The following is a 20,868-nucleotide window of genomic DNA, read 5'->3' on the forward strand; positions in this document are numbered from 1 at the left end:
CTTTCAACCATCTTCTTATAAAGCCCTCCATTTGTCTCTCCATGCACTTGCCTTGTCCTTAACATCTTGCTTATTGTCTGTCCAAGCCCACGGATGTCCTCCCCTTGTCCCTCCTCCTCCTCCTCCTCCTCCTCTCTCTTCTTTCTCAGCCCCACTTTGTCCGGTCTTCCAAGGCCGTGAGACGAGCTGTTCTGAGAAGGAGATGCATGAGGTATTACAACTAGATCCTTAGTGTGTGATTAAGATATGTACGCATTGACTCAATAGTTCTCCCAGGAGACCAGGCCCCTCTGTGAGGGGTCAGTAATTCAAGGCGGGCAACTGCTTGTAGTTTTCTCAGTACTTGACATTTTATTTTCACCCAAAAATGCAAAGAAGACTTAACTAAGCCTACTCTACCTGGGAGTTCCCTAGCTAGTCTAGGATCTAAGAGAAAATCTCCTAGCATACACAAAACTGGTCCTCACACTAAACAGCGAAACAATTAATACAAAGCATAAACAATGTAAATGAAATATTACCAAACAACCAATGTCTTGGATGACTTTGCTTGTCCTGGGTAGATCTCGTTCCCCAGGAATGTCCAAAGTCAATGTCTCCCAAAGAAAAGTAAAGTCTTAAATCAGTTCTTGAAAAGTTCCAAAGAAACACGTTCAATCAAACAAACGTCCACTGGTTTGTGCCCAGCCTTCCCCATCATCAGAAGCAGAATTGAAGTATCTGCTTCCCTCCTCCACCAACTGAGTGCATAAAGCTGTTGGAGCATCGCCTTTGGCAGCAAAAATAAAAATAACAAAAGTAAGCTCTGCTGAGCTCTTCCCACTCTGCTAGGATTATTTAAATAAAAAAATAAAAAAATAGAAAAAACGATAAGAAGCAGTGTTTTTTGTCTGGCTGCGAAGCACTCGTGTTTGGCGCTGCATCTTGTTGCTGTTGTAGCATTTCTGTGGCCATTCGCATATCTTCGGCCCAGAAATGTGCACTCTGTAAGATGGGTGTCACATTCTAGGGCAGAGTTGTTTTACACTGCCTGACTGCTGCTCCCTTTGTGATTGGCTGCCTCCTCATCCTCCAATCAGATGTGCCGGCAGGCAGAAGCTGCCCCGTCAACAAAGGCCCATATCTAAGGATCTGCCTGTGCCTATCTGGGCCCAGGAGGGCTAGGAGGGCCCCCAAGCGCTCTCCCCCGCCACAAACTATGCTGCAGGCTGCTGAGTACATCCTACTCTCCCAGGCACCCCTACGAACAATGTAGCCCTCAGTGAGTGATGGCTGAATTATTATTTTGCCTCTTGCACTAGCATCCAGATCAGTATCTTTGTACATCTCACTTTGCTTTACTGCTTCACCTTTCTCTTTAATCTCTGTGTCCTCTGCAAAAAATTTAAATTTACGATCTGTATTTACATCCTGCACCCTAATGTACTGCATTTGAGGCCTTTTATTGAAAATCGAAATTAGCAGTGTGTATTTACATCCTGCACCCTAATGTACTGCATTTGAGGCCTTTTATTGAAAATCGAAATTAGCAGTGTGTATTTACATCCTGCACCCTAATGTACTGCATTTAAGGCCTTTTATTGAAAATCGAAATTAGCAGTGTGTATTTACATCCTGCACCCTAATGTACTGCATTTGAGGCCTTTTATTGAAAATCGAAATTAGCAGTGTGTATTTAAATCCTGCACCCTAATTTACTGCATTTGTGGCCTGTTATTGAAAGTCGCAATTAGCTGTGTGCATTTACATCCTGATTGCATTTTGTGGCCTTTCATTGAAAATGTGTTGTAAGCTGTGTGTATTTACATCCCACACTCTAACTTCATTGCATTGTGTCTTGGCTACTGCTAGGCCACCGGTGAGATTAGGTCAGAACTGTGAAGTGCAATCACCCCTCTCCTTTTAACTTTCCTTTGTCATCCTAATGGCACTCAGAAGCTCTATTATCTTCTCTAATTGCAACTCTATCTCCTATCCCTCACTAAGTCCGGAATGAAAAAGCACAAAAAAAGACATCTTGCTTGCAAACCCTGGCCTTCCCAGCACATAGACCTACGTCAGCGCAACCTCCAGAGAGGTCTTCAGGGATATCCTCTTCTCTGTCCCCTCTCCAGATCTTTGGACTCCTCATCTCATCTCATCTCTACTCTCTCTCCTTTCGCTTCTCTCATTAACGGTGAGACCTAGTGGTAAGTCCTCTTGGCTGGCTTCTTATCCTCACGCTGCATCGTTAATGTCTACCACACTGGCACTGTCCTGGTTCAGGGTCCTCAACCCAACCTTCTACTTTTTGACTGGATCCTGCCTTCACTCATCAACTTTCTTCCTTCTGCTGACTCTCCCCTCACCACTCTCACTGTCCCCCCCCTCTGAGCTGATTACCACACCCCTGTACTCCTCCTCAGAAAACCTTCAAAGGCAGAGACCGCCTCCACCTGGCAACTCTTAACACCCGCTCTGCCAACAAACACTCTGCTGACTTCTGCCTCCTTCTTGAGGACACTGATCTCGACCTTCTCTCTCTCACCGAGACTTGGTTCAATGCCAGCTCAGTCACTGCTTTTGACTCCCTCCTCCCTATCAGCTTCAAGATCATTTCTAAGCATTGACCTCACCATGCTGAGTGAGGTCACCTTTAATCTATCCTGAGTGGGTTCCTTCTTCCATCATACCCACCCAACTCTTTACTTCCTTTGAGAGCCTGGTCTGCAAGTTTGCCGTCTCTCCCTCCTCCACTCTGACCATTGCTACCATCTACCTGCTTCCAGGCGCTGCCACCATTTTCCTCTCTGAATGGGCAGATTTCTGCTCCTTCTTACTGTAAAGACTGGAGGGGGGTGTCTGTACTCCTCCTCTCTATATGGTAGAGGAGAGGCACAGAGGACCCCAGCCAAGATTCTCTATTTGGTAAACATGGGCGAGCAATCGAGGCCTAGCTTCTCAGGAGTTGATGCAGGCTGGTTCTTAAGTACAGTGTAGTCCCCAAGCACCCACAAAGGAATGTCCACACACTGTATTAGTGAAAACAGTCTCTATATAATTAAGGTTCAAGGTTATATACACAATCACAATAACTCACTTTGAACTCAGTTAATCGGTATGCAGTGATAAAATTGCGGCAAAAATATCACCTGTAAAATAAATTGTGGTTTGACTCGTTAAAGGTCCCCTGCTCCCCTTAAATGGTATAATGGGTCCAGGGGTTGCCGGGGTATCCCCCGCATCCTTTACATGGATTGTGCCGTCAAAACCACAGCATTTTTGCCACGATATTTTGTGTTCACGGCCATTTTTGCCGCGATTTTAACACATGGAACCAGTTAATCTACAATGGCAAATATTTACAGTTCTAAGTGGTATCATGTGAAAAGGTAGAAGACAAGATGGTGGATCATGGGGGGGGCAAAGCCATGTGTCCAGTTTCACCAGGCATCACGGCAAGCAGAGAGTAATCAGATGAATGTATGGGGGTGGTCCTTACTGAGTTTGATGGACAGTTCTCCCAACAAATAGAAACTATGTTTAACCTTGAAGGTACTTTTCTCAAAATGTTACTGGTCGTTTTTCTGTTTTTGACCGGGTCCAGCTGGCCAAGAAGAAGAGCCCTGTTACGAATGGGTTTATTAGCGTGATACGTTTAAATCTAAACTTGTAAACAGTTGTGAGGTTCACAGCTTATAAATAGAAGTAAGCCCGTTGGCTGAGTTGAAGAAAACGAACAAGTGAAGGTTGCGTCCTGTTTGCAGCCTCCGCTGCGAAGAAAGCAGAGTTCTGAAGGCAACAGTCTTTGACGGTGAGCAACGTAAATAGAAGCCGCTCTGAAAAAACCCCTCCGACCTGAAGGAGGAGTTTCTCTTACCAGCGCCACCCAATCACGTCGGCACGGTGAGGGCCGGACAGCCTTCCCTGGAAGAGCCGTGTCAGACAGCTGATCGAGGCGAGCTCCGTAAGACAGCTGAGGTAGGTGGGCTGCGTCAGTCAGCTGTTTGCTGAGAGAAGAGAGCAGAGGTGAAGCCGCACTCCTGCAGAGATCGAGACATGCGGCTGTCATACGAACCTGGACGGGAAGAAGAGTCGAGAGAGAGCTCTTTAGACAGATGTGTATGCCACCGTGCGAAGAAAAGGAGGAAGACAACAGAAGTGCCTGTTTTCCGTCAGAGGTGATGAAGACGTTAGTCGTTAACCCTTAAGAGGAATATGATTTTACAGGCACCGCCTATTAATCCACCCTTTGTGAAGAACAAATTACTTTTAGACTGAGAGACATTACAACAAATAACATAACATAACAAAAAAAGGAGAGAACATAACATAACAAAAAAAGGAGAGACAAGCCTACAAAACAATAACAGGAAAGGATGTTATAAGAAATATACAAACTACTCATGTTGTATCCATAGAACTTAATAAAAAGAAATAACAAGAAGGATGCCCTAGTTTTTACCAGCCTATGTTGTTCAAAGCAGAAAGAAAAAGCTTCTCTTGACATTTTCTCTTATTTTGAAGTCCAAAGTTTAATAAAAAACCAAGTTTATTCTGCAATTCAAATCTGTGTTGTCGTTTGTCCCACCACCAACGTTGTGACATACCACAATTATCAGATTTCATTAAAGTGCATCACCTTTACTCTGGTCAAATGTCACCCAAATCAATTAATGAAGGTAACCAACAATAGACATAGGAGGAAAGCAGTTGGTTAGAACAATTGGCAGAATACTACCCTACCGCTGGACACTGGTCTGTGTGGAGATTCCCTGCCCCCCCCCCCCCCCTTAGGGCAACCTGTAAAATAAGATGTACTACAAGCCCAGTCCATATATTGTTCAATTAGTCTTATTAGTCAATTAGTCTTATTCCCTTCTAAAATGTTTCTACCACCCCAATGTACCTGGAATAGCAGAGTTCCTCGAGGAGGCGTTGATGGATCCTTCTTGAGTGATTCCATTTAAAGCAGGAGCCACAGATCGTTGATGGGCCTCAAAGAAAGTGAACTTGGCGTCGATGATCCTCAATGAAAAGTTTGATGGTGTTGAGGCAGCAGCTTCGGTCCTGGCGGTGCTCGTCGACGTCGAGTCGAAGACGTCCTGCAAGGATGAGGCATGCAGGGCGCCTCGATGTCGATAGTTTGGGACCGCAAAAGAGTCTATGGAGAACTTTGGCCCAGCAAGGGTGGTGAGTCGGCCAGCATCTCTGCGGTCTTCGGGGGCGAGAAACCCACTGGCAGATGCTTCTCGGTGCATCGACAGCCTAGCCTTCTCTGGCCGGATAAGGCGGTCGGCGGGGCGGCCTAGCGCGTCTGGGAATCAAATGTCTTAATGGAGCGTTAGGCTCTGGTCGTCAATGGCACAGCGTCAAGCGGTCCCCGCTTCTGGGCAACACGGGTTCAACGGGCCCTAAGCGGTTATAGCAAACCTGCAAACCCTGGTCGACGACAGTGGACGGAATGTCTGGTGATTCTCTTCGTTCTCCTTGGCGGTCCCTGTCTCTGGTCGGCAGCTTGTCGAGGGTCTGACTTCCAGGGAGCTTCGGCGAAGGTTAGCAGTGGTTGAGGGTCCCGCTGAGCTCGGGAAGAGGGTGCCTAACCAGGTCCTCTCTCGGATCAGTCATCGAGGAACTCGACAGCTTTCAGATCGGGTCGAAGCAAATGCAGCAGCAAGTCTTCTTCTTCCAACTGGGCTTCAAGGATAAGCTTCAAGTATCAACTTCAGCTTCTAAAAGAATTCTAGCAGTGAGAGGCCCCCAGATATACTGTTGTGTGTCTCATTAATTCTGCTGGGTCACACTCAGGCAACCAATCACTCAGAAGGGCATTCAGCAGTCAGTCAGCCAATCAGGCATACAGTGCATTTAGGCCATTCTCCTCCCTCTCAGACACTCGCAACAAGGAATGTGTATTGGGACAAGTACCCAGCCATTCAACACTACACACTGCATTCATACCAGTTTCGGGCAAGGCTGTCTCATTCATTGTGTTTCATACCAGAAACCAGACATTCACAACAAGAAAAGCATATTTGTCACACTCTCTATTCACCCAGGTCCCACCTACAGGGTGTACCCACAACATACAGTCACTGGGAAGGCTTCAGCCAGTCTGGCCTGGACTTCACTACAATACCATATATGGAACTTCCACCCAACACCCAGTCAGGGAGAAGGGACAGAGTCAGGGCTTCCCAGGACTTTGGGAAAACAAGGTAACCGGTAATAGAAAGCAAGAGGCCACAGGGGCCATCCTGTTTCCTATCGGGAATCAACTGATTCCAATGGTAGGGCCTAGGTATCCCCAAAATGGAGGATAATCGGAGCACCTATCAAATTCAGCATGGATCTGCCACCAGCCCATACCCTGCTCTGTGGGCCACACACAGGTGCCCAAAAACATACACTAGGGGCACAGGGTTGTACCCCCACCCATGGGTGCCATAAGGGTATGCCAAGAGTCTCTGTTCACCAATGCCCAAAAAGAGGAAGAGCTGCACTGCCAGGAGTCCCACATGGACTCCTGGACAGAAAACATTGCAGAACACAAAAGAAAAAGGACTATAGGACAAGGACAGGGAGGCCCTGTCCCTCCAATGCATTTCCAGCATCCCACTTATTTTCATCCACTTCCAACCTCTTCCTCTTGGAGAATTCAACATCCCATCGGGCGCCTCTTGTTAGGCAGGGTTTGAATGCAGTACCCTCTGGGAACACTACAAACTACTATGACACAGGTATAGGCAACCCAACCTTTGTTATAAGCTTGTACTACACAGTTGTGGTAGCGTGTTGAGCAGCCAAGCTTATCTCAAGAGGGGAAATGTGAGCTGTAGTGGAGTTACACAATGATTCACAGTTGCATGTATTCAAAGCAACTATTACACTCAAGGTTTCTTGCATAAACAATTAATTTATTTATCAGTCAGTTATAAAGCCTTCTCTAGAAGGGAGCAATAAAATAGTAACACACAAATATACTCCAATACTGTACACTCTGAATTTCCGAATCAGACCAGGCCCTTTTGGGATGGTCCACAGACACAACCTGCACCCACAGGTGACTTCAGTAACAAGGGTGCTGGGAACATTAATATCTTAATGTTGGCATTCAGAAACACTTTAAAAATTGGTAAAAGTTAAAGTTTATCAGAACACAAGAGACCACACATTTCTTAAGCAGTGCAGATACTTTTAGAGTTCACTAAAGTGTTATTCAATTCAATAGGCTAAGCCAAAGTCAATGGGCAAAAGTCTTGGATAGGATAAAGAACTTCTGGTAAGTAAATGGAAAGTCTTTGCACAAGTTCTTCGGAGTCTTTGATGAAAAGAAGAATCAAATGTAGGGCCACCAGCGGATTAGACTTGTTAGATGTGGAAGTTACAAGCACTTCTACAGTAAGAGGTAAGTTCTCTTAGACTTGTTTTACAGTACCTTGGTAAAGAGGAAAAGATGCAGCTGATGACTTCTGTTCCTGTGCAGCTCTGCAGATCTCACTGTTCCTCAGTCGTGGGGACAAGAGGGAGAACTTTTGGGGGACACCTGTACTGGGACTGCCAAAACCCACAACTGGCAAACTTCACTTTCAGTGGCTGTTTCGCGTTTCAGCTACCGCAAATAGCAACAACGCAGTTCCTGGCTGTCAAGGTGGACTGTCCTTGATTCTAGGGTCCCGCACTCTGCTGAGTGGGCTCAGGCTTGGTCAGTTCTGCTTTGTGGGAGTGCAAAGGATCTTCTAAAAGCTTTAGGCCAGCTTAAAAGTAACGCACAAAATCTGGCGTCCCTCTCCCTGGCTATACAGTTTCCTGCAGCAACTCTGAGGAAATTCAACCATCTCTGATATGGGTGTCCAGGAAGCTTACTTTCGAGTTGATTGCTCCCACCAACTCAAAGGGAGAAGTCGTCCTTGCAGGGGCTTCTTTGTCGATGCGAACTTGCCAAGTTGGCACTGCAGCAAGGCTTCACCGGGCAAACCAACGTTCCAGGAGTTGCAGCAGGCGTCCTCTTCAAGCTCTTCTTCGGTTCCTTCGTCCAGTGGTCGACTCTGCCTTCCAAGTCAAAAGACTTGCTTATATTCAGTTCTCTCCCATTCATTGCAGCCTAGCTGTCACTCACCCAGCAGGTTGGCTATCCTTGCTGGACAGTCAGCCAGCCAATCACCACAGAGTGCATTTGGGTCCCACTAAGCATAAGGAGTTTCGGCCACCTCCCTTACTTCCTGCGTCCACTCTTTTAATTGGCCTCTGCGCCTTTCTCTCCCTCTCCATCCTTGCCTCCGTCTGCTGGACGCGGCCTGGACGCCATCCACTCTAACCTCTTGCTCGCTCCCCCTATGGTCACCCCTCTCTCCTGTTCAGACCATGCTCTCCTTTCTTCCCACCTGAGTCCCTTTAGCCCTTCTACAGCACCCACAAAAGCCCTGCCAACCTGCTTCTCGAACATTCGCCCGATGAAACAAGTGTCAGCCGCTGCCTTTGCCTCTACCTTCATCCTTCCTTGCCCCCTACCTCAGACTCTGCTCTCAGCGATCTTCACTCAGCAATCGCCAATGCCCTTGACATCCTTGCCCCAGTCATGAGGATCCGCCTGAAACCTGCCTCTGAGCGTAACACCTGGTATGACTCCGAACTTGCAGTCCTGAAACGAAAGTACAGAGCAGCAGAATGGAAGTGGCAAGCCTCAGGTTCACCCTCTGACAAACTGGTCTGCTGCCTGCTCCAAAGGCAATACAAACTCTCCATCTGTGCCAAGAAAAGGGACCCACATTCAGGCACGTATATCAGGTGCATCCAATAACACGGATGAACTTTTCAAAATTTGCAGGGAGCTAGCCAACCCTTCCGCAGTCTCGTCCTCCCCTCTTCCTTTCCAGGCCCTCTGCAATGCACTGGCCTCACACTTTGCCGCCAAAACTCAGGACATCCTGAACACCCTTGTTACTCACCCAGCCACACCCACTTGCCTCCCTTGGGCACTCCCCCTGCTCCTCTGCCTTCTCCTCCTTCACCCCTGTCACACCTGAAGAAATTACCAGAGTTGTCTGCTCTATGAAGGCTTTTTTAGGTAAGAATTAGCGCAGTCCAACTGGTGTGGGACTACACAAGACTCATCTCTTGGTAATGGGTAACCCACCTTTTAATATTGGCCTGTACTACATAAGTTGTTGGTGTGAATGACCAGGCTTATCTCAATAGTGGTAATGTAAGCTGTAGAGCTGTGCAATGAAACCAGTAAATACAAGAATCCGATTAAACACTTACACAACACACTTAAAGTTATATAATACATTATTTGTAATAAAGATATTTAAAGCATTCTTTAAAAAGCAGTAATTGGCTGTAACATTAATTCAAACAGTGAACAATAAAGCAGGTGAGTAAGTCATTCATATGACACACATGTTCCAACCCCCGTAGGTGACGTCAGGTGAGGTCCGTATAACATTTATTTTTTATCACCTTTGTAATGAGTTTTTCAGGAAGGAAAGGTTAGGGTTAGATCAGAACAGACTGATAAGTGTTGAGAACAGTTAGATTCTCCCAGAGGGGTGCAGGCAGTCAATTATCCCAGCATTAAAGTGTTCAACATTTAAAACCTGTAAGGGAACACACACTGCCAAAGCCAATTGGTTCAGAAGGAGGCCTTTAGGGAGCCAGAAAAGCCACAGTCAATGGGCAAAGTCAAAATTCTGATGCTCTTCTTCTTAGAAACATGTTCTTAAATAGTCAGTATTGAAATAGAAATCACAGCAACCCAAGGAGTCACTTTCAAGAAGCACAAGCTGTAAGGCCAATGCAGGTAAATTGAGGTCAACTTAGTGTAGGGTTAAATCGCACTCCCCAAGATGATAAGCACCCCAAATAGGATAAAATACCCCAAGCCTCACAGTACCTTGAAAATGAATAAAGTGTTCCAGCTGGTTGCCTTCACGATGCAATTGTATAGGAGGACAGGTCCAAGAGACCCCCCTCCCCTGCAGTCCCCTCCTTGTGACGTCCACAACTCGTCTGGGGACCCCCCCGCCACCAGGGCCCAGGTGGTGGGTGGACCACTGGCCGATACATGGACCAAAACATACTGTATTAGGCTAGATCCTGGAAACCATTTTGAAAACCAGAACGCCATTTTAAGACATGATTCCTCGTGCACTGCAGCACGGCCCCACTGTCAGAGAGTCCTCGCCTGCCCCTGTTGCCTCAGTTCCCTGGCAGATCCGCTGAAAGCACGTTTCCACGAACAGTCGGACATGCGCTGGTGTTAGAGCAAACACTGTATCTTTCACCTTCTGCAGTGCATCATTATCCCAGCGTGAACCGGGTAGCGGGGCTGGCTTGGAAAATAACTGTAAATTGTCCTCGATGAAATAAAAGCCTCAATCTTATACCAAGAAACTGTATACATATATATATATATGATATTCCTTCTGCACGACCCCCTTGTCAAAAATCTACAAACACTGTAAGAATAGAAGAATGTGTTGTTGTGTGACAACATGGTCACGATACTCAAACCCCCTCAGTTATGTGCAAACACTCAGTGCCCCTGGCCTCCTACTATGTGTTTCTCTAGGGGTAATGTAAAGAGAGTGATACCAAGTCCTTATGCCATGACTACCCTGATGCTGCTAGAGTGCAATGGAACACAAGCGCGACAGTATTGTGAGCTCTTGTTAATTGTTCAAAGAGATACATAGAATGCCATCAAATGTGAATGTACAAGTTTAACGTCTATTACTGCTGTCGACCATATTGGTCTGTTGCTCCTGCGTGCTCTACCAACCCTAATGCTACCTCACGTTTACCATATAATGCAAGAGCTGCTATTTTTGCAAATACTTACCCTGTAGTGATTAATAGAAATGTTGGTATAGTTAACATGTTTTGAAATGACTATGTAACGGTGGAAAGAATATAGATGTGTAACCCTTTAGAAAACCAATAAGCATTATACGAACCCCCCTTTTTTTTTAACATATTTTGCAGCATACGAGAAGAGTATCATCGTGGGCATATCCAAGGTCACTTCCCCTCCCTTCCCATTGAAGCCTGCCAGAGAGAGCAAAGGCTCGAGCTACAACGCCTCACCTCCCCCAATTCGGCTGGAGCCATTTCAAGCATTCGTGTTCCCCCCGCAGCTCACATGGCCACGACCAGCCAGCTGAATTATTTACAACCCAGCAGTAAAACCTGGCCATAACCAAAGGCCAGAGGTGCCCCCCTCATAGGTCCCACGACCCCCCAGGTCACCCCGGATTAATGACACTTGTAAAATAAGACACCTAATATTGCACCAACATTGAGTAAAAGCATCTGTCATTACTTCTAACGAGACCTAAAGCTCGGACAGTTTACCCCATGCCCTGAGACCCAACCCCATGGCCCATGATACCTAGTCAACAGGAAAACAGTAACCATGTATTGATGTATCGTCAAAGTATTCCACCTAATGTGCATTCCTCCTGTGCTGTATTAACCTGTAGAATAACCTTTTGTAGGATTTACAGGACAACTGAAATTGCAGCATTGCATGAATGGGGTGTGCATGGCCATTAGGGTAAAAAAGCCAAGAAAGACGTCCATCAATGACACTGGCCTGGCAGCTCCTTCTGGATGAGCCCAGCTGTCCTGCCCACCCCACGTTGGCACCCGGCGGTGTCCACCAACCACGAAGCAATGCAGTCGACGCCACCCAATCCCCATGTACATGTGCCCCCTATAGTGTGTAGGTGCCTATGATATTTTTTGTAAATATATACGCCTGTCTTTGCGATTGTCAGACAGAGCGCTCTCGGAGTTTGCAGAGTTCTTTGCATGCCCTATTTGACTTAGATAAAACTTCCATTAAGCTCACCCGCACTTGGTCATAGCCTTATTCCCATTTTGGGAGAGTCCATTATTGCCTCTAATTGCGGGGAGGGTCGTGCTATCTGGGGACGCTCACCTTCACAATGCAGTAGAACCTTGTTCCTGGTCCCTGGTCGTGGTGACGAAAGGGAGGACGTCTGGCAGTCTCCTGCAGCAGCACTCGAGAGAGAGAGAGAGAGAGGGACTCAGCAGCAATGGATTTCCGCCGATTCAGCGGCTGTTTGTGGTTTTCACGCCTTTTTCTCAGCGCCAACAAAGAACGAAAACTCTGGGTGGGATTTTCTTGATTCCTCGGTCCTGGACTCTTAACGCCGACTTCTTGCGACTGTAGGGTCCTCTGAATGCCCATGAAGATCTGGCCGGATTCAGACTTCGGAAGACAATGCCACTCACAAATGGTCGAGGTACCCCGGGTATTGGGCTTCTGCAGACTTGGAAAGTTGCAACAAGTCGTGAGTTGCGCCAAAATAGTTTGTCCCCGGGCTAGTTGGGCCCACCAGCCTAAGGGGGAGGGAGGGGAGTCGTCCTTTACGGTTCTTCCCTGTTGATTCGAAAACTGGTTCGGCACAGCTGCAGGGCTTCGCCGGGCGCTTTGCGGGCAGGAGGGTCCTGCTGGCGTCTTCTGCTTCGGATTCTGTCCCCCAGTGGTGGACTCTGCTCTTAGTCCCAAAAACCTCGCTTTTTATGCAAGTTCCCATTCATTCACTGCCCTAGGCTGCTGTTAGAGCGGTTTAACCCTGTCAGGGTCAGGCTTGACTGAATTCCACAGGAACTGATGCTGGCCCCACAGACCCTCACCAGGAGTTCACCTCTCAACCCTTAAATATAAGCTGAGCTGAAAACCCCAAGAAAGGGAAAGGGGAATTTGGAGAAAATAACAACGGAGACACTGCAGCCCTGCAACCGTCTGGTAGGCTCTGGTATCTGTGGTAAACAAATACACCTGGTTACTTATATGATAAGAAAAACCTCTTTTCTAAAATAAACTCTAAACTCTTTACCTCTTAAACCTCAGTAAAAGACTTAGAGGCTATTAATCTGTGTGGAATATCTTTTAAATATATCTTGTGTTGTGCATATAGTTCAAGCCACTCAAGTCTCTTTAGAATTCTAAAGTGATGGCCTTTGCAAACACCTTTTCAGAACTAGATATTCTTCTTGCTTCAAAGTTTCTTTAACCTTATATAGTTTTCAATGCTTTCATAAATTGCAGTCTTTCTCTGAAGTTTTGAATTCCATTTGCATAAATTACATTAAAAAATATTCTTTAACTTCCTGGAATACTGCTTTCCTTCTGCGTGTGAATTGTTTCCTTATTTACACAAAGAACGTATAGTTTCTTCCTCAAATAGCGTGTGCGATAAACACGTGAAATCAGAAGACGTGAAGAATTGTCCTCGCGTTTAAAATACACACGCGATTCTTTACAAAACCCGCACGCGTGAAAAAATACGTAAACGCGATAAAAAATAACACGCGCTGGTTAAAATGGACTCGCGCTCTATCGCTACCGAACTCACATGGAGAAACGAAACGTATTTCACGTAAAACAGTTCACGCGTTTAAAACAACTCACGCTTCATCAAAATGGACTCGCGCTCTATCGCAAACCAACATGCGCTTTCTCATGAGACGTCATTCACGTAAAAAATGTACCTGCGCTAAAATTCACTCGCGCAATTCTTTTGGGCACGCGCTCTATCGCTCTGAATACCCGCGCGCTTTCAAAAACACGTAAACAATGACTTGCGAGCTCGCGCACACATTAAACAGTCTTGAAGAACATTACACGCAGTTAATTAACTTTAAACTCCTACGCACTATCTTCAAGCTTGTTTTCCTTATAATAACTTTAACTGTAAATGTCTCTTTTCTCAAATGAATTTGAAATTTGTTAACTCTTTAAGTTTTCTTCTAAAGAAAATGAAAGTTCACTGTGACAATCTTAAAATCTTTAAAGGAACGATCCCACCTGATGACTTCTTGTTCAAACTGGATCAGCAAACGATATTCTTACTTCTTTGGTAGATTTTCTGAGCTCTGAAAAGGCCTTACTTAAGGAGCTTAACTAATGTACAACCAGCCACTGAATTTCTCTGGATGAAAGGCAGTTTAGAATTTTGCTCACCTCCCAAGAATCAAACCCATTGTCCTCTCCACCAATCAGGCAAACCAAACATATCATTGTTCCTTTAACCAATCAAATTAAGTTTCTTTCGCACCATCTTGACTTGGGCAAGCACAATGTTAATTCTATGTACAAACTCTTCCTGTTACTAACCCAGCCAGTCCTGACAGCACAACTAACCCAGCCAGCTCTGAAGGCAGAATGTTAATCTTGTTACTCTTCCTGTTACTAACCCAGCCAGTCCTGACAAACCCAACTGCACCAAAACCATTCAACTGAGAATGTACAAGACTCCACCCTTAGTATAAGGCTGTACCACCGGAGTTTGTGTTAGCGTAGACAGAGCAGCCAGACTGATCATAGGAGGAAGAGAGGGGTGTAGGCCAGTACACAGAATCTATAACACACAAATGAATCAATATAAACACTGATAACCAGAAGTATTATAAAAAGTAAAGGTTTATTTTTAACACAATTAGGCCAATTTAAGTCTGGGGTAAGTACTGGTTAAAGTCATAAACGCATGATAAGAAATGAAACTCGACACATTGCTACCCCTAACAGTTGCTCTAGGGAAGTCAAACCTTTTTAAACACATTAAGTATAGGACATACCTATTCTTGGGGTGTAAAACCAATGGTTACTTTCATAATACATTTGGTAATGCCAGGGTAGCAGACCCTATTAGTTGTACCGTGATGCTCGGCAAGGAATCACATAATAAGTCAACTGGACAATGTATGCTTTGTGAATAGTGGAACACTTGTTCTAGATACAGTAAAAACCTAGAACTATTTTTGTGATAACACAGTTATATGAGGTGAGTAAAACCTAGGATATAATATTCAATTACAGGTGTTTTTGAGAGATGAGCAGTAACTTGTGTAACTTATTTTAGGGTGGCGCACAGTTAACTCAAGTTATGTAAAACCCATATACTGTTTTAAAGAGCTATCAACAACTTGGGACAGGTTGAACCTAAGACTGTTTTTGTGCCTGTCTAAAACAGAACAGGGTAAGCAAAACCCAGTGTTACTTTTTAGAAATGACTCTAGGTAGGTAAAACATACTGCTGACGAATTCTGGACAAGCTAACAGCAGGTCGGGGGAAGCAAGACCCAATTGGAAAAAAAGGAGGAGGCAAGTGAAGCCAACAGCATTACTTTTGGGGAAGAGGCACAACCAATTCACAGGTGTGTAAAATAACCTTATATATACTTTTCAGAAAGGTTAGAATATACTTTCCTATAATGTGAAGACAGTTTGAATCCACTAATGAAATCTAGGTAAGCCTTTCCCAGCAGTAAAAGTGTTCAACACATTACAATCTATCAGGGGACAAGCAATGCCAAAGTCAATAGATGTCGAAGGGTGCCTTTAAGGAGCCAGGACAGCCAAAGTAAATTGGACTACGTCAATAGTTCTGATGCACTTCTTCTTGGACAAGGTCTTTCACACAGTCAGATAGTTCAAGAAACTCACTGAAGGAACACAAGCTGTGAAGTCTGTGCAAAGGGATTTGAAATTAACTCCAAAAGGTAAGCCAGTGCACTTCTCAAGTGAGAAATCACTACTTATGGCAATAACTTCAGTTCCCCAAGCCCCACAGTACCTCTGGTTTGAAAAACGTGTTCCTGCTGGATTCAGTCTTGCTACAGCCAAGCAGACCCTTGTTCCTGTGCATCGGTCGTGGGCACAAGAAGGAGGACTTCTTGCGGCTCCTGCGGCAGTACTCAGGTGAGGGCTTCGTCAGCTATGGATTTTCTTAGATTCAGTGGCTCTTTGTGGTTTCGGTGCCTTACAAACCGCACTGATGAAGAACGAATATCGTTGGTTGGTTTCTCGTCGTTACAAAGGTCCAGAACTCTGGCGAGGAGACTTTTCAGACTTGAATAGTGTCTCTGGAGTTCCAGCAGGATTTCCACAATGTTTCAGCGCGATTCAGAAGACCATGCACTGCCAGATGGCTCGAGGTTCCAGGGTATTGGGGTATTTCAGCCAGCAAGGTGCAGCATGCCGTGGGATGGCTAAAAATGCAGGTCTTCTTGAGTCTAGTGGGTCTCACCAGGCTCTGGGTCGGGGTCTTTGTTTTCGAGTCCCCAGGTCAATTGGAAGGAAGGGCTAAAGCCGGCTCAGGTTACTCGGCAGGCTCTCCGGTCGCAGGAAATCTTGCCAGATGCTTTTCCTTCATCATCCTCTTCGGTTTTGGTTTCAGTGGCTGACTTGTCTTCAGCTTCTAGGTTCGTATTTAACAGGAACTACAGCACAACTTCTGCTTTCTCTCCCTGCATTTTACAACAAGGGGCGGTCTGGTTGTCCAATCAGGACAGCCAGCCCCCCACTGGGATTTGTCCCCATTCAGGCAAGGAGGAAGACAAAGGGCTGTGGAGCTTTCGACTCCTCCCTCGTTTCCTGACTTCACAAACAGACTGGAGCCTGGGCAGGATGTCCAGGGGACTCCCGCGGAAAATAGAAATCACACAAAGGCATTTCCCGCCCTGGATGTCAGCAGAAGAAAGAAGGAAGGACAAGAAACAATAACATGGCAAAAAAATAAGACTGGGCCATTTTGGTAAAATGAGCACCCTTGGGTGTTTTTACCCGGGCTGTGCAAACAGCCCACAGTAAAGGTGCACCGAATTAATAAGGTATCACTGCCACCAGCCATTGAATGTAAACTTGTCCCTGTAACAGAATTCTTACAGTTTTAGGGTGAAAGGGAATACACATAAGGTGGGGTGTGCTGTCTTCACTTAATACATTGTAAAAGGGATCCAAAGATCCTTTCTACCCTGGCGAACTGTAGTTCTGCCAAGGTTAGCAAAAGAAAGTTAAAAGGGGACCTCCAAGTGCAACCCAGCAACAATAGGCAGTATGTGCCTAAAGTTGTCGGAGGATAAAATTAAAAAGGCACTATGGACAGTCTAAGAAATGACACCCATGAAAAGAGTAAAAGATTCTGTGAGTGTGGGTAACGGCTCCCACTTACAGAGGTATAAGGAAAAAGAATCCATCAGTAAAATCAAGAAGTCCTGGGGTTGACACAGGTTAGGAAGATTTAACATTACTTTGAAAATCGTACCCAACAGCTGTCAATCATACAACAGGGTGGCTGTCCTCCAGGACAGACAGCTGGCCAATTGGAACTGGTTTCACTCAGGCACACCTAGAGACAAAGGACAAGAAAAGTTTCAGACCCTCCCTCACTTTCTGCCTTTCCAGACACACTGGAGCCTGGGCGGGCTTCAGGGCTGAAACCCGCCACAGGCAAAATACGCAAAGGACTCTAACCTTATGCAAACAAAGTAAAAACCTAGAAGAAACTAACAAACAAGAAATGGCGAAAAAAGAAGACGGGGGCCATTTGGGAGAAATGGTCACCCATGTATGCAGCACTGCAGCTGAGGCATCAGCCTGCAGATACATGTCACTAGGTAGTAAAAAGAAACCACTGTCACCAGCCATTAAAGTGCGTCTTGAGCAGGACTTTCTGAAGTTCCGAAAACACCTCAAGACTCTCATCTTTTCCTCCTCCTTCCCTTCTTTCTTCCTCTGCTAATCCCACAGTTACTGTAATTGGTGTCTTGGACCCTTATCTGTCTTCCTTCAGCACTTGCCTCGGCACAAGGTGCGCACTTGAGATTTGCACTTTCCACCCAACGCTACTCCCGACGCATAGCACTTACCATACCTTGCATTTCATCAGCAGCTCACCCTCGAGCACAGACACCACAACACCTACCCCATTGCCCTCTTTCTTCCTGCACTTGCACGTTCTGAATACTAACAAGACATAGTAGCTTTGTCCGTCCGTTTCCCATCTCTATTTTTTTATTTTTTTATTTAATTGTACTGCTATACCATGTTCCCTCCCTGCTGCCCTGTGGGCACTTTGAAACAGAATTTCTGATGCTTGTTAATCTGTTTAGAATAACATGCTGTGCATATAGTCCAATATCTAGTTGTAATAGTATTGCATCTTTCTTTCGAAGATCGAAAGGGGACGTCGACGTGGCCATGACTGTAACACTTTCCCTAACGTTACGTGTAGTGTACCTAAAATCCCTCACGCGTCGAGGTCCCTCACATTGTTTTTTCCGCCCAACTAGTTGGCTGCCTCATGTGGAGCTCGCAAGAGTTTATATTGCTCAATATTGTTACTTTGTCCCACGACCTACGGTCGTTTAGTCTCCTGACTACTTCATTTTGATGACTGCTTCGCCGAAGACATCCACTACTGCTCGGTGAATGGTGTACTGATCAATGTCTGTCGCCCGCGTGGCCTCAGCCTTCTGGACAGGCCCTTGCAGTAGATAGTGGGGCCCTAGGTTTATTCTTTTTCAAGAATGCATTTTCCTTTTCAAGAATGCATTTCCTTTTTCCTTCTCTTTTCCTAGTCGGTCTGGCTGCCGTCTGCCTCTGCTATGGAGAGGGCGACCTTGAAATTTTGTCCGTCGTGTAACAGCAAATTCCCCTGGAAGGACACCCATCGCCGTTGCAATAGGTGTTTACCTCCTGACCACGACGAGCGTTCTTGTAAATCCTGCAAGCTCTTTTGTCCCAAGATGTTAAAGGACAGGCAGACAAAACGGTGGGCGGCTACGCAATGCCGGCCGAAAGTTGTTTGGCGCTTCGGATGAGAGGACCTGGATGTCATTGACCTTTTGCTGGAACCCTCCAGTTCCCAGACACCCATTCCCGGCCCCCACAGACAGGCCACCGGCTCTGTTATGGGGAGTTCACACCCCAGCGACAAGGGCATACACGCACCACCTAAGCCCAAACACACAACCCTTAAGGCCTCATCGACAGACACGTCGAAGAGGTATATAATGCCAACAGGCCCGTCAAACTTTAATAGTGTCTTCCGAACCTCGCAGTTCGGCGCCCTCTGCACAACCATCTTCTCAGCATGCGACTGGGCTTTCTTTTCACAAGGTCATTCCCCCCCTCCCCCAAAAAAACACGCCGTCAAAGGGCACGCTAGCACCTAAGGGTTCGGTAGAGTCAACCACGACGGCGCCGCAAGGCTGGTCAGCCTAGTATTTAGTAGAGTCTCACAGCTATTATTTTGGCAGCAGGAGAACAAAGGGGCACCCCCTCTTGTCTAGAGGAGTATTAGGAAGCCCCCCAGCCTCTCTCAAAGGCTTTGTCTCCCCCTTCTGAGCAGTTTTTTCCACCAACTGTCCCCTCTGCATCACCCCAGTGGACCAGGCAGAGATTTGAGAATTACATGGATAAGATGGCCCAATTTATATATTTCTCTGATAGATACATTACTCCCAAGAGATCTAGGGTGGGAGACTCCTGCCCCATTTCACAAAAGCTGCAGAAGCTTCCCATTCCTACACAAGTCCACCAAGAGGAGGTCTTTGATTAACCAGAAAAGAAGGATACATACAAAGACAATCCTTTTGATCAGGACACAGTTGACCAGGACTGGGAGCAGGATCAGCCAGCGGATCAGGGGCCTTGGCTTTCACCCGCACATACCCCTGACCCAGACATGATTTGGCTAGACCCACCTTCTTCACCTCAGCAAAGACAGTCATTGTGGATGATCAGATTCTATTTAATGCCATCCTAAAAAGAGCCGCAGATCATTTTGAGATCGCTACACAGAAGACAGCCCCTGATGGCGACTTTGTTGAAAATATTCCCAAGGGGAAGATTCCCACTAGTCAGGCTATTCCGCTACTCAACTCAATAAACGCTTATCCCCTCATTTATTGTCACCCTCCCTCACAAGGGCAGTCAACACTCAGGTTGGGAAGTTGTGCGCCCCGCTCCATCTGACCCTATGTATATATGATGTCATGCTACACCAAACTCCTTGGTTGTTACTACCACTAGAAAGAGGGCAGGGGTTCCACTATCCACAGCGGAAGCTCCCCCTGATAAAGATTGCAAAAAACGTTATGCTTTAGGGAAACGTATTACTACTTCTCCAGCATGGGGGTCTGGCATGGATTCACATGCTCATGAATATTGCCCGTCGTCAGGCTGGGAATCCTCAGTAAATAAAAAAATATGTTTGTTTCACTTCTGAACTGTCTTTCTCCTAACAACCAATCACTGGTCTCTGGGTCATACTGCCCCAGTCAATGACTGCCCTCTAACCAAGCCCATCCTCTGGCAGCCATTTTCAGATTTTTACCGCACGTTCAAGTGTTGGGAGTCCTCATGCGATAGCTCTCAAGCTTTTACTGTTTTGCGTTTTTTCTAATAGTTTAGCTCTATTGTTTTGGTCATTCGAGCCTCAAGCTCCATCGATCAACCTTCCAATTAACGGGTACCCTTTTTGGATTCTTCAGCGCCCCTCCAGGGCGGATTTTCATCGAGATTCTTCTTGGAGGATTCCAGAAGCTTCTTCGAGGCCTACACCGCGGTATCGGGTAATATTATCCCCATATATATGGTCGCCGTATATAATATCGCCGGGAAAAGGTTGTGGCGATATTATATAGGTGACCATATATATGGGGACAGGGGCAGCAAAAAAAAAAAAAGAACGAAAAAAAGAGTTTGGGGGCTGCAGGGGTGTCCCCCGCATGTTCCATGCAATAATGTCCCCACAAAAAAAACCACGATATTTTTGAGGGGACATTATTACATGGAACCTACACCGCGTGGATATGGCGGAGGAGAAGGAGGACTGGGCCCCTCTCTTCAAGGTTTGCCCTGGCTGCAACCTACGGAATGTGTATGAGGATGATGAAAATTCCCTGTGCCTCTACTGCCTGCATTCGGAGGGCCCAACATAAGGCTAAGCACTGCGAGTCCGCTGCCACGGGAGCACCGTTGTGACAGGCTCCTCGGCGGGCAGGGCGAGTTTGGCGTCTCCAGCACCTTCGACCACGAGCCAACGCTCAGGTTCTTCAAAGAAGAGGAAG

At 46.2% G+C, this 20,868-nt stretch overlaps 1 protein-coding gene across 6 annotated transcripts in view; it reads left to right on the plus strand.

The window, feature by feature from the left end:
- The window catches only part of DOCK6 (dedicator of cytokinesis 6), a 1,219,180-nt gene that overhangs the window by 297,253 nt on the left and 901,059 nt on the right, over positions 1–20,868 (plus strand). The gene's annotated exons all lie outside the window — the stretch shown is intronic.

Source organism: Ambystoma mexicanum, chromosome 3q (genome assembly GCF_040938575.1).
Source record: "Ambystoma mexicanum isolate Mex_15411 chromosome 3q, UKY_AmexF1_1, whole genome shotgun sequence".
Lineage (NCBI taxonomy): Eukaryota > Metazoa > Chordata > Amphibia > Caudata > Ambystomatidae > Ambystoma > Ambystoma mexicanum.